The sequence below is a fragment of the Camelus bactrianus genome, chromosome 27 (assembly GCF_048773025.1).
Source record: "Camelus bactrianus isolate YW-2024 breed Bactrian camel chromosome 27, ASM4877302v1, whole genome shotgun sequence".
Classification (NCBI taxonomy): domain Eukaryota; kingdom Metazoa; phylum Chordata; class Mammalia; order Artiodactyla; family Camelidae; genus Camelus; species Camelus bactrianus.
Window position 1 is genome coordinate 25,302,846 of NC_133565.1, and position 12,841 is coordinate 25,315,686.

Genomic DNA, 12,841 nt, shown 5'->3' on the forward strand with positions numbered 1-12,841 from the left:
AGTCCATCTCAGAAGGCCAGAGAGGGCACGAGGCATGGGGGTGGGTGTTCAGTTCAAAGTAAAAGTAGGTACACATTCCATAGACAGAATGCAGATCATCTCAAAAGGCAAGAGGCAAGGCCTAGGGGATACACATTCCACAGCAGAATGCGGGCCATCTTACTCAGAAGGGAGAGCAAGATCTCAGGTCGTGGGGTTGGCTAGGAAAAATGAGATCAGCCCAAGGCATGGGGGTTGTTGGTTTTTTATGGGCTCAGTCATTTCACATGCTAACAGGTGGGAGGATTAGTCCAACTACTTTGGTGAAGAGGCTGGGAGTCCCAGGAAACTGGCCATCACCCACTTTTTGAGCTTTTATGGTCAGCCTTGAAACTGTCATGGCACCTGTGAGAGTGCCATTTAGCATGCTAATATATTACAATGAGTGTATAATAAAGCTCAAGGTCTACTGGGAGTTGAATCTTGCACAATCTTGCTGCTAACTTCTGTGTCATTCTTTTAATGGCCCCTTCCCTCCTGTCTCAGAAAGGCTGGGGGCTATTAAGCACAAAAGCAGTTGAGCAAGTGAAGCAAAGATGGGAGTTTGTCAGAGAAAATAGGAAAACAAGTTGCAAAAATGTTAAGTCAGAATCAATCAGTAAACAGCTTTAGCATCAGGGAAACCATTTTGTTAGTTAGTTTCCTACTCTTTCACTTTCTCAACCTGATAAAGGGCACCTACAAATAACCCACAGATAACATCACACGTAATGGTGAAAGAATGAATGCTTACCTACTAAAATCAGGAAGAAGACAAGGATGTTTGCTCTCATCACTTCTATTCAGCATTGTGATGGAGGTGCCAGCCGGGGCAACCTGGCAAGAAAAATAAATAGAATACCTCCATATTGAAGAGGAAGAAGTAAAACTATATTGACAGATATCCAGAGATGACTATCTCTATTCACAGAAAATCCTAAGAAACCCCACCCACACACACACAAACTATGAAAACTAATGAACTCATCAAGGTTGTAGGATACAAGATCAATATACAAAAACCAACTGCATTTTTATACAACAGAAATAAGCAACCAAAAAATAAAATTAAGAAAATAATTCCATTTATGAGAGCATCAAAAAGAATAAAATCCTTGGGAACAAATTTTTTAAAAAGCATAAAATTTCTATATTAAACACTATGAAACATCATTGAAAGAAATGAAAGAAGATTTAAATAGGTGGAAAGACATCCATATTCCGGGACTGTAAGACTTGTGTTGTTAAGATGCCAATACTCCCTAGATGAATGTGCAGGTTCAGCTCAATCCCTATCAAAATTCCAGCTGCCTTTTTTGCAGAAATTGACAAGCTGATCCTAAAATTCATAAGGAAATGCAAGGAAGGGGTCCAAAACAGCTAAAGCAATCTCAAAAAAGAACAGAGTTGGAGGACTCACACTTCACAATTTCAAAACTTACTACAAAGCTACATTAATTAAGGCTATGTGGTACTGGAATAAGGATAGACATAAATCAAGGGAATAGAACTGAGAGTCTAGAAGTAACTCCACATATTTATGGGCAATTGATTTTTGACAAGAGTGCCAAGACCATTCAATTGAGGAAAGAAAAGTCTTTTCAGCAAATGGTGCTAGGACAGGTTGCCATCCAAACGAAAACAATCAAGTTGGACCCCTACTTCATACCATGTTCAAAAATTAACTCAAAATGGACCAAAGTCTAAATGGAAGAGCTAAAATTAGAAAACTCTTAGAAGAAAACATGGTGGTAAATCTTTGTGAACTTGGGTTAAGCAATGGTTTTTTATATACGATATTTAAAGCACAAGCAACAAAAGACAAACTGGACTTTATCATACTAAAACCTTTCATACCTCAAAAGACACTATCAAAAAAGTAAGTAAGACAATCCTCAGAATGGGAGAAAATACTTGCAAAGCATCTGTCTGGTAAGAGTCTAATATTCAGAATATAAAGAACTCTTATAACTCAACAACAGAAAGACAACCCAATTTTAAAAATGGGCAAAGGATTTGAACAGATATTTCTTCACAGAAGATATACAAATGACCAATAGCACATGAAAGATGTTCAATATCATCAGCCACTTGGACAAATGCAAATCAAAATCACTATGTGATACTACTTCACCCCAACTAGGATGGCTGTAACCAAAAGGACAGACAATAAAAAGTATTAGTAAGGATGTGGATGAACTGGAACTTTCATACATTGCTAGTGGGAATATAAAATGGTGCAGCTACTTTGGAAAACAGTCTGGAAGTTCCTCAGAAGATCAAGCAGAGGTGCCAGATGATCCAGCAAATCTACTCCTACACATTTACTCAAGAGAAATGAAAACATATATTCACACAAAAACCTGCACATGAATGTTTATAACATTATTTATAATAGCCAAAAAGTGGAAATAACTCAAATGTCCATCAACTGATGAATGGGCGAACAAAGTGGTATATCTACACAATGGAATACTATTCAGCAATAAAAAGGGAATAAAGTAGTAACAAGCTACAAATGGATGATCCTTGAAAACATTATATTAAATGAAAGAAGTCAGCCACATAAGGCCATATATGGTATGATTCCATTTATATGAAATGTCCAGTATAAGAAATCCATAAAGATAGAAAGGAAATCAGCATTTTTCAGGAGCTGAGTGCAGAGAGGAGCTAGAGTGACTGCTGATGGGGACAGGGTTTCTTCTGGGGGGTGATTAAAATGCTCTGGAATTAGATAGGGGTGATTGTTGCACAATTCCATGAGTATATTAAAAGCTACTGAATTGTACACTCTAAAAAGGTGACATTTATGGTATGTAGGGAAAAAAAGAAGAAGAGAGAGAAAGGAAGGAAGCAAGCTGGGAAGAAGGGAAGGGAGGGAGGGAGAGAGGAAGGATGGAGGGAAGAAAACATAAAACTTTGAAGGAGAAGAGAAGGAAGTTCAGGATTTAACTAGGTCCTGTGTTTTCTCAGTGAAACAGTCATTCATTCCACAGACCTTATCTATTTTTTTGTTGAAGTATAGTTGGTTTACAATGTTGTGTTAGTTTCAGGTGTACAGCAAAATGATTCAGATATATATAGATATAGATATTCTTTTTCAGATGCTTTTCCATTATAGTTTATTATAAGATATCAAATATAGTTCCCTATACTATACAGTAAGTACTTGTTGTTTATCTATTTTATATATAGTAGTGTGTATCTGTTAACCCCAAACTCCCAATTTATCTCTCCCCTTTGGTAACATAAGTTTGTTTTCTATGTCTGAGTCTGTTTCTGTTTTGTAGTAAGTTCATTTGTATCATTTTTAAGATTTCACATATAAGTGATATCATATGATATTTGTATTTCTCTGTCTGACTTCACTCAGTATGATAACCTTTAGGTCCATCCATGATGCTGCAAATGGCAACATTTCATTCTTTTTTATGGCTGAATAATATTCCACTATATATGTATGTGTATATATATATATATCTCATATCTTCTTTATCCATTCATCTGTTGATGGACACTTAGACTGCTTCTATGTCTTGACTATTGTATATAGTGCTGCTATGAACACTGGGGTGCATGTATCTTTTCAAATTAGAGTTTTCATCTTTTCTGGATATAAGCCCAGGACTGGGATTGCTGGATCATACGGTAACTCTATTTTTAGCTTTTTAAGGAACTGTTCTCCATAGTGGCTGCACCAATTTACATTCCCAGTAACAGTGTAGGAGAGTTCCCTTATCTCTACACCCTCTCCAGCATTTATTATTTGCAGATTAAGAAGGGGTTTGGGGTTGAGAATTTTAAAAGGGAGAAAGTTTCCTTTGACCTTTCAAAGCACAGGGGAGCACCTTTGGTGTGTTAATTATCCCGGGCTGTGGTCTGTCTGTTGACTATTCCAGGCCATAGTCTGTTGCCCAAAAGGCTTTTTTAGGGTCAGGAATCCTTTGGTTGGCTTCTGCAGTGGATCACCCTGCCAGTGACAACATTAGAGCAGCATCGGAAAAAGACATACTTCCAGTTCTTGGGTATAATGTCTCCATAGTCTTGGTAATTAAGTCCTTTTACCATTTTCCCAATAAATGACTCATTCTCCTGGAGGCAGCTCCATGGGCACTTCCTGGACACCCACTCACCTGGAAAAACTGAAGTTGCTCTTGTCCTGAAGCAGGTTTCCTGCTGCTGCCTTCAAGGAAGACAATGAGGTCATTGTAGGTAGAAATGGCTGCCTTCTCTCTCCTTCCTCACACTTACCTAATCCCCTCACTGCCTGGGGGACCTGCCCCCAGGGCCTGAGTGAGACGGAAAGAACGCAGATTTGGCTTAGGTCTGGAGAACTGGCTAGGACAAAGAGAATTGTAATGAAGCTAAGAGACATCACTAAAGCTTAACCACAGAGGCGGAACTTCCGGGCCTTTCCTGGTAGCAGAAGCCTCGGAATGCCCAAAGCACAGACTGGGTGGTGCAGTTCTGTTTCCACTCAATCACCGGTGGCTGGTGGCCACGAGCTTCGATCTCTATCTGCAAAAGAGGCCCCACTTCTGGCCTTTGAGATGTCTTGAGGACTGTGTCACGCACCCAAATTTGAGATGTCCTGCTCCCTGGCGCCCTCTAGTGGCTCAAATGGCCCACTGCTTTCTCACCTCCCCTCAACCACCCGAGCTGAGGTTCTCAAGATAGGAGGGACTCTTGCAAGTCAGAACACTTTATTCACGGTATCACACCCTCACATATCCACCCCATCTCCCCACAAATTAATGACAGTAAATGTACTTGAGAAAATGTTTTTGAAAAGTTGCAATTACATAAGTAGATAAAGCATGTTATTTGTCTGCTGACAACGTCCTTGGTGTGTGTACATGTGTGCACCCAGCTCCCTCGCTTTAATTTCTGGAGCTTCCCAGGGCCTTAGGACCAGAAGTTACTAGCCACAGGCCCCTCTGGCACTTGTGATAAAAACAGACTGTAGCCACTGCTGTCCGTATTTAGGGTCTTACTGTCCAGGGCTCAGTTCGTGGGGTAAGTTCCAGAAGCAGCTCTCCTCTTTAGCCAGGGCTGATTGAAATTCCCCAGGGAGGAGGAGGTGTTGTGGGGAGTCATGAGCAACCTTAACTTCCAGGCTGGACTCCAGGCTGAAGGGTCTCTGTTTCCACGTGACCTTGTCATCCGTGTGACTCGCAGGGTTTAAGAATGTTACAGTACACGAAGTTAGTGGGTTCCTCTGATGACATGGTCATTACTGTCACCACAATCCCCAGTATTTTGCGAGTTCCGACCGGGTGCAGAGCACTTTTCAGGAGCTTTTAAAAAGTAGAAAATAGTGTCCTTGTCCTCCAAAATCATACAGATTTGGGGGAGGGAGGGGATGATAATTTGAGTGTATGTGAGAAAATAACTAAAATTCTATTTAATTCACATCAAAACAGTTGAATACTTGTGTAAGGAGTCGTAGAAGACATTTTAAAGGTGCCTTGAAAGAGCTGAGCTAGAATCTTGTGAGGACAATAAGGACAAGGGACAGGACAGTATTAACATGTAAAGGTTCATGGTAAAAATCAGGGCAAGGTCTTGTCTATACTGACCAGGATGCGTTCTGCTGTAAATGCCAGTTATGCAAACTCACACAAACCAAAACAAATAAAAAAATGTATTGTTTCACTGAACCAATAGATAGAAAGGGTCAGAATGGGCTAGCTTCAGGGACAGCTGGATCCAGGACTGAAAGGCCTGGAGGAATCTCTCCCACCCTCCCCCTACCCCGACCAATCTCCAATCTTTTCTTTCCCGGTGGCCTACATGGAAGGGGCTTTCTCTGCAAGGCAGGAAAATGGCTCCAGGCAGATCTGGACTGATATCTTTGGCTCTCTGCCAAAGGGGAAAAGAAATTTTCCCTTCTAGTACCATTCGAAAGGGGAAAACCAAAAAAAAAAAAAAAAAAAAAGAAAGAAAAGGATTTGACACCTCACTCGTCTGGGCAGAGTACTTTTACTGGTAGCCCATTTAGAGACAAATAGTTGGAGTCAGGGAGAAGTGTCCCCTGAAAGAAGGGGGAATGGTGGTCTTGGCAGACAAAACAAGGGAAGCCAGTATGGGCCATGTGATTGTTTTTCTGGGATAAGGGTCCGAGGTTTTTTAACCAATTGTCAGAGTTCCCTAACCCTGAAACTTAGCTCCAGAAGGAACTTTGGTGACCAGCCAGTTCAACTTCCCCACTTTATAACAGGGCATACTGAGGTGCAGAGAGTTTAGGCGATTTGCCTAAGATCACACAACTGTGGTGGGATCTTATATTGATTTGATGTAGGCTGGGGAAGGGGGGTGTGTGAGAAAGAAGTCAAAACCTGATCTGAAGTTTAGAGTCAAGACAAATACTTTTAAAGTGATGATAGAATATCAGAAGGAGAGGATGATGGGGAAAATAAAGCACAGAGTGAGGTGAGGTTTATTTTTAAAAAAGAACATTTTTTAAATCCTCCAAGGTCAACAAGGGCTGCTTTGGTTGCGTTCCAAGGCCCCACCAATGTTTGTAATCTTTGAGAAATTTTTAAGAATGGGCGAGGCTCCACCTGACTAGAAATAGGCAAATGTTGTTATTTTCCAAAAGAGGAACCAGCAGATACTAAGAACTGTGGGCTGGTGAACTGGGACAAGGCTCCAGTGTGGGCTGGAGAAGACTAGGGTATGCCAGACAGGACGTGTTTCCATTTTTGAGAGAGTTCTCCCCTGAGAGGTTACTTGGGGGAAAACACTCTAGACTCCAAGACTTCTGGCTTGTTAAATCCGAAAAGAATCTTTAGGGATTAAAAAAGCGAAGGGTGCCAAACTAGTGACTCCCAGCTGAATTCAACCCTCAGACACTTTAAATAAATGAATTCTCCGTCAAATCTGCCTTTGTAGCTTCGTGAGGATACTGGCCTACATTCCTGCCTGGGTATCACTGCCCAAGAGGTAAAGCATGTACATGCAGACTCCATTTCACCGCAGGCTCCATCGTTCCCTATTGCCTCACCCGCAGACAGTTTCATCCATTCATGTGATCTGTCTACTCCAGCAGGCATTGGTGTGTGTGGCCCATCTACCCCATTATTTTGTACAGACTCTGAGGAAATGGGTTGGGGGTGGAAGTACACCTGATTCTCTGCGGGCCACAAAGTCAACTCTAAATAAACTGCAGAAGCAGAGAGAGGCTTGGATCTGAGAAACAAACCTAAAAATCATGAGAGCTCCCAGCAAGACCAAAGGTTGTGGTAAACTAGTGTGTGTGTGGTGGGAATTTGGAGGGTTGGGGGCGAGGCATCAACCTGGGGGTAGAGCTGCCCCATACATCAGTGGGAGGCTGGGTTGGAGAAGATCTTTTAAGACTTTCTCAGGGGACAGGTATAGCTCAGTGGTAGAGCGTGTGCTTAGTGTGCACAAGGTCCTGGGTTTAATCCCCAGCACTTCCATTAAAAATATTTTAAAAAAGAAAAACCTAATTACCTCCCCCTCTCTCCCCAAATTTTTTTAATTAAAAAAAAAAAAAAAGACTTTTTCTTGCTTCTTCCCCACATTGATTGGGACAGTCATTGCTGCTTCATGGCCTCTGTGTGACCAAAGCCAGAGCAATAGCTCAGGTTTCAGGTGTGGGTGGGGTGCCATCAAGACACCCCAGTAGTTCTGCTGGGGTGAGAAGCTGGTGACCACAGGTGTGGCTGACCAGCTTCCCTCAGACATTCCTTTCTCCCTCCTTCTCTGTCCCATCATCAGGGCTGGCAGTGTCCCTCGGGGAAGCTTCCTCCTCACAGCACTGCCTCTTTCCAAAAGTTCAAAAGCGAATCCCTGAGCAGGGGCTTTGCTTGGTGGCCCTGCAACAAATAAAGAGGAAGGATGGGGATCTGCAGCAGTTGCTCATGCCTGGGGCTCCCTGCCTGGCTTCATCCAAGCCACTCTCCTTAAACATCACGGGGCAAAGATTAAAGCACAAGTATCCCCAAAAGACAGAGTGTTAAATACTGTCATGGAAACACGGACTTAAAGGCCAAAATACCAGATACCCGACAGGCACATATTCCATCAAAAAGACAACACACACACAGAAAATGGAACAAAATATATCACATGAAGCAAAATTAAAATGAATTTAAAATAAGAATCTTCAAACTGTTAAGAGAGAATATTAGTAAATAGGATGGTTTTAAAATATACACATAAATTCTTTGATAATCCTCCCTGAAGGAGTGACTGAGTCCCCCCTCCTTGAGTGTAGATTGAACTCAGCAACTCACTTCTAATAAACAGACTATGATGGCAGTGACAGTGTGTGACTTCCTGGATTAGGCCATTAAAAGCATTGTAGTTTCTTCCTTGCTCTTACTCTTTTGGATCATTTGTTTGGGGAAAGCCAGCTACCATCTCATGAGAGCACTCAAGGAGCCCTTTGGTGAGGCCCGCGTGGTGAGGAACTGAGGCCACCTGCCAACAACCACGTGACTGAGTAATCTTGGAAACAGACCCTTCAGCCCCAGTTGAGCCTTCAGATAACTGCAGCCCTGGTTAACATCTTGACTGCAACTTCATGAGAGATTATGAGCCAGAACTATGCAATCAAGCCACACCTAAATTTCTGACCCACAACAATAACAAGGCAGAATTCTAGAAGACCCAAAACATAACATTGGCAAGCTTGAGCTATGAGATTACATGGAACTCTACAACCCAAATCAGAGAGCGCATGCTCTGTTCCAGCACATACAGGATATTTATAAAGCATTTCCTGTGTATTTGGCTGCAAAGGAGGCTTTAATAAATACCAAAGCATCATCATTACACAGATTACATTCTCTGACCAATAATTATTATTGGAGGGTAGGAGAAATGGTTGAACTTTTGATTGTTGTTGGGTTTTGTTTGTTTGTTTTTGTGTGTATGTTTGTTTAAATAAATTGAATTTTAAGAAAAGAAAAAGAAGATGCTTCTCCTCTGCCACACTCCAACCACATGTAGTAGTAATTGAAGATATACAAAATTAAAACAATAATATTCACCATTGCATCCCCATCAGAAGGGCTAAAATTAGAAAGCTGGACCACGTCTAAGGTTGGCAGAGATTTGGAGGCAGAAGAACCCTGATTCACTGCTGGTAGGTGTCCAGGAGGGACAATCTGGTACTACTTAGCTGAGTAATACACACACTTAGTAACCAGCAATTCTGCCCTTAGGTAAATTTCCCAAAGAAATTCTTTTATAATTTCATGTAGTATATATATAAGGATGTTCATGATAGCACTGTAATAGCAAAGAGTTAGAGGCAATCTGAGTGCCCACCACTGGGGGAGTAAAGAAATAAAATGTGGTATATGTGTCCATCAGAAGTAATGGATTAGATGCATATTTAGCGAACTGGATGGATATTAAAAACAGAATGTTCGAGGAAAAAAAAGATAGAATAAGGCCTACAGCACAATAGCATCTATGTAAATTAAGAGCAGATGCCCATAAAACAACACTACACATTCTGTGAGAGCACATGCAAATAAAAGGAAACACATCAAACACATGAGAAGGCCTCATTAGGGAGATAAAAGCAAATGTCATAGAGTCCTCTAGGCCTCACCCATAGGCTACCTCCTTTCCTCTCAAACACATGGGAGAATTCCACCCCTCTGCCCACCTTCACCCGTAGCTGGGCTGGGCTGTGGGATTAGTTCTGTCTGAGGGGCCGTGAATGGAAGTCATGTGTGCCAGTTCAAGACCAGAGCATTTTTTCATTTGGTTTTTTTTTAATTTTGTTTTTTATTGAAGTGTAGTTGATTTACAATGTTAGTTTCAAGTGTACAGCAAAGTGATTCAGTTATACATATATATACATATTTTTTTCAGATTTTTTCCATTATGTTATTACAAGAAATTGAATATATTTCCCTGTGCTATACAGTAGGTCCTTGTTGTTTATCTATTTTCTATACAGTACTGTGTATCTGTCAATCCCAAACTCCTAGTTTATCCCTCCCCCACCCTTTCCCCTTTGGTAAGCATAGTTTATTTTCTATGTCCGTGAGTAGACCAGTGCATTTAATTTCCAGTGGGAGATCACCCAATGTTCTATTTCCCTACAGTAAATGCTTGTAAAAGCACAATTTGAGAAGAAACATCTATCAGCCTGGACCTCTGAGTGAAGACAAGGATATGACCCCCCCCCCTTTCCCCACCCTGCCAACCTGCATTGGACAGTTAGTTTTAATGAGAAATAAATTTTTGTTGTTTTAAGCTTCTGGGATTTGGAGGCTGCAGCACAATCCTGGCCTATTCTGATTAGCACAGGGAATAATCAATTAAAACAAGGGGTCTGTTTGGGACCATTGGTTTGGAGAGGGATCTTTAATGGACCAAGGATGACACGGAGAACAACTAACTCAAATGTGTGCACCTGAGCTTTCCCTGCCACACCCAAGAGAGATGGAGGAGGAAGACAAGGCAGTTGCCTAAGATCCTACAACCTTGAATTAGGGCATGACAACAACCCTCAAAAGGGTGAACAAGAATGAACACTGTGCCTGCCTAGATTTCAGCAAGGTTTTCACAACATTCTCTGTGCTGTTTCTAGGAACAGGCTGAGGAGCCTGGCTCCTGGCTTTCTCACTGACAGAAATCCATCATATCCTACAAGGGCTGATGAGTGGATCCATGTTAGCCTGAAGCTTCTTGCTGCAAAGCTGGGTCCTCAGTCTCTTCCAGTTCAACCTTTTATCAATGACTTAGATGAAGAGACTGAAGACAGGCTGGGAGGGACAGTTAATGTCTGGAGAATGACATCATGATTCAAAAGGACAGGCTAGCTAGATCAGACGAGCACCATCAGCAACACCTGGGAACTTGTTAGAAATCCAAATTCTTGGTCCGGACTCCAGATTTACTGAATCAACCAACTCTGGGAATGGGGTCCAGATATCTCTGTTTTAATAAGCCCTCCAGGTGGCTCTGATGCACACTAGAGTTTGAAAACCAAAGTTAAAAAAAAAAAATGGGCTAACATCAACAGCATCCTGTTTAACAAGGATAAATGTAAACCTCCTCCCTCACTCCACCTATCCCACCACACCCAAAAAAGAAAAAAAAAATACCTTATGGACTTAGAAGTTTTAGAGGTTTTGTTTTTTGTTTGTTTGTTTTTTACTATAGCCTCGAAATGAACTACTAGTGTGTGAGGGAGCCTTCCAAAAAGCCAACTCAATCCTTAGGTTACATTAAAAGCAATGTCTAGTACCACTGAGGAGCCAAGGGTGACTTAGAGATTTTGGTCTTGGGTCCTCGTATCACAAAGCAGATTTTGTTAAGATTGGAGCCAAGCGTATTAGTTAAAATATAAATGTATAGATATATTTGTGAGATGTTATAAATTTGCAGGGCTCAAAACTCAAGAGATGCAAATGGGTATACAATGAAATAACTCCCTCCCATTCATTCTCCAGCCATCCAGTTCCTTTCCCAGAAGCAACCGACTCTATCATATTTCATTGACTTTTAAAATACACATCTTTTTTCATATTTTAACATCTCTGAAATCAGGATGTGTCTTACAATAACTGTCAGCCAGGTGGCTCTCATCACGACGATGCCATTGCCCACACACGTGCAAACTTAGTTATAGCTTTGTATTGTCACCACTTTAAAAGATTTATGTGCACTGCTGATACTACACGGGCTGAGTTTAATTGCTATTGAAAATGTCTTCAAAAGGATTATACTCTGATTCAGCACTGAAATGAAAGGTCACTCTGGATGCAGAAAGTCACGAAAACAACAGAGAGGTGTAAAATTGCTATTAGTGAAGCAAACGTATGAGTTGCTGGAGAAATGACCTTAATTCCATCTATTGTTACAGAACAACCACAGGGTGCTTTCCTGCAGCAGTGCTTCTCCAGCTGCAAAGTGCACATGAATCCCCTGGGATCTGGATAAAATGCAGATTCTGATTCACTAAGTCTGGTACAGGTCCAAGATGCTGCATTTCTAACAAGTCCCCTGGTAATACTGATGCTGTTGGTCCATGCTTGGTCCACTTTGAAAACTCAAGAAAGGAAGAAACCCAAAGTAGGCAAAGAGATGTTACACATCAAGATTTATACAAGAGGCTCGCTAGACAATGCAACCTAAAGCAGGGGAAATTGCCAGATCTCACAGAATAGATGCAAGAAATTTCAAAGCAGTGAAGGGCTAGTGTGACTGATTTTTGGTCATGCAGGAAGACTATTGTGGCATCATGGCAGATAGTTCATTGGCAGTCTCTTTTTTTAAAAAATATTTTATTTTTAGAGCAGTTTTAGATTCACAGCAAAATTATGAAGAAAGTACAGACAGTTCCCATGTAGCCCTTTTTCCCCGCAGAAGTGCAGCCTTTCCCACTATCAACATTCCACAGTCCTCCATTTGTTATGATCAATGAACCAACACTGACAATACTGTCACCCTAAATCCAAAGTTTACATTAGGGTTCACTCTTGGTAGTATACGTCCCATTGGCTTTGACAAATAGATAGTGACATGTAACCACCAATAGAGTATCATACACAATAGTTCCACTGCCCTAAAAATCCTCTGTGCCGCACCTATTCATCCCTCACTTCCCCCATCAACCCCTGGAAATTACTGATCTTTTTACTGTCTTCATAGTTTTGTCTTTTCCAGAATGTCATATAGTTGGAATCATACAGTATGTAGTCTTTTACAATTGGCTTCTTTTACTTAGTAATATGCATTTAAGTTTCTTCTCTGTCTGTTCATGGCTTGATAGCTCATTTATTTTTAGCACTGAATAATATCCCATTGTCTGAGTGTGTCACAAATT

The 12,841-nt window shown here is 41.2% G+C and overlaps 1 long non-coding RNA gene across 3 annotated transcripts in view; it reads right to left on the reverse strand.

The window, feature by feature from the left end:
- The window catches only part of LOC105069052 (uncharacterized), a 41,525-nt gene that overhangs the window by 6,604 nt on the left and 22,080 nt on the right, over window positions 1–12,841 (reverse strand). For 2 of the 3 annotated variants that reach the window (XR_006724912.2, XR_012502745.1), the window contains exon 3: window positions 773–855. This is a non-coding gene — a long non-coding RNA (uncharacterized LOC105069052). Of the gene's footprint in view, window positions 1–772; window positions 856–4,154; window positions 4,205–12,841 lie in introns of all 3 variants that reach the window. The other variant, XR_012502746.1, reaches the window with a different exon arrangement.